A 1,410-nucleotide genomic window follows, 5' to 3' on the forward strand; every position below is an offset into this window, starting at 1 on the left:
CTCGTGCGTGAGCGGCGTCCGCTCTTCGGAGCCCGCGTGGCTGCGCACGGCGTCGTCCCGGTCGCAGAGCGTCTTGTCGCTGTAGGTCTGGTGTTCCCCGGAGGTCCTGCGCGTCCTGGTCGAGTCTCTCATCGCTACGTACCTGAAGCGCCGCTCGAGCTCGGGGAGCACCGCAGGCTCCACCGATGCGGCGGCGGCGCCCGCCGCGGCGGACGACTCGGACGGCCCGGACCTGGCTGCGCTGCTCAAGTTTTTCGTCGGCGACGTCTTCAAGCTCCCGACCTTCCTGCGCGCGGCCGAGGCGTCCAGCGTCGACACGGACGCGAAGGCGACGTCGACGTCGACGGCCGCGACGAAAACGAAACGGTCCGACCCGAAGCCCGTGGTGGACAGCTCCGAGGTCTGCTCGTCGATGCCGCGGCCCGCGAGGCGCGGCCTCGCCCAGGCGCTCGAGCGCTGCGCCGACGTCATCCTCTACGATTTGGCTCCTCTCGCGAAGGAGGAGATCCTCCTCGGGAAGCTCGAGGAGCTCCGGCGCGACGGCGCCCCGAACTGGGACCGCGTGGCGACGACGGGGTTGTTGAAGAATTTGCGTGCGGCGTTCGACGGGTTCCGGAAATTGGAGGTCCGCGACGGCGAAGCGCTTCTTCAGCGACTCCGCCAACTCGACGCCGACGCCCATGAGCTCTCCCAGGCACGCCAGCGCGTCCACGCGGCTCGAAGGCACCTGTCCAACCCCGACCTCGTCCTCGGGTCCCTCGAGGACGGCCAGACGCTCATCGCGTACGTCCGCCGCCTTTCAAATCTTCCAGAGCTGGACGCGGCCGCGCTCCCAAACAACGCTCGGCCGCTCAGGGATGTTCTGGACGCGGTCCGGCGGATAGTGGAGGCCAAGATGCGGTACTCGGCGTTGAGCAAGGGCGACGCCATCCAGGCGAAGATCCTCGCGAAGAACGGCGAGGACTACTGCGCCGGGGTCGTGAACAGCATGAGCGGAAGCCGCTCGGGGACCGTGAATGAGGAGGCGCTCGTCCATCGACTGGAGCTGATGTGCTACAAGAAGATCCTGTCCGGCGACCTGGGCGAGGTCTACTCGATCTGCCTGGCCGGCGACGGCGGAACGGGGACGGCGCCGGGCAGCAAACCGGTCGGCGGCCAGGCCTGGGCGATCCACGTCGGCGTGAGCACGGACGTGCGGGAGCTCTTCCCGAAGAAGACCTGCGGCTACGCGCAGAAGCAGCTCGCCGACGAGGAGAAGGACGCGCGGTCCGGCACGTTGGATTTTTGCCCGACAAAGGCTCCGACGGGCCACGCGAACGGCGCAAGCTACCAGGCGTTCAAGCGGGCGCGTGGGCCGGCGGTTCGGGCGGAGCTGAAGCGGAAGCGCACGCCCGCCAACGAGATCTTCGA

This window comes from Aureococcus anophagefferens (genome assembly GCF_000186865.1).
Source record: "Aureococcus anophagefferens unplaced genomic scaffold AURANscaffold_363, whole genome shotgun sequence".
In the NCBI taxonomy this organism is placed as follows: domain Eukaryota; class Pelagophyceae; order Pelagomonadales; family Pelagomonadaceae; genus Aureococcus; species Aureococcus anophagefferens.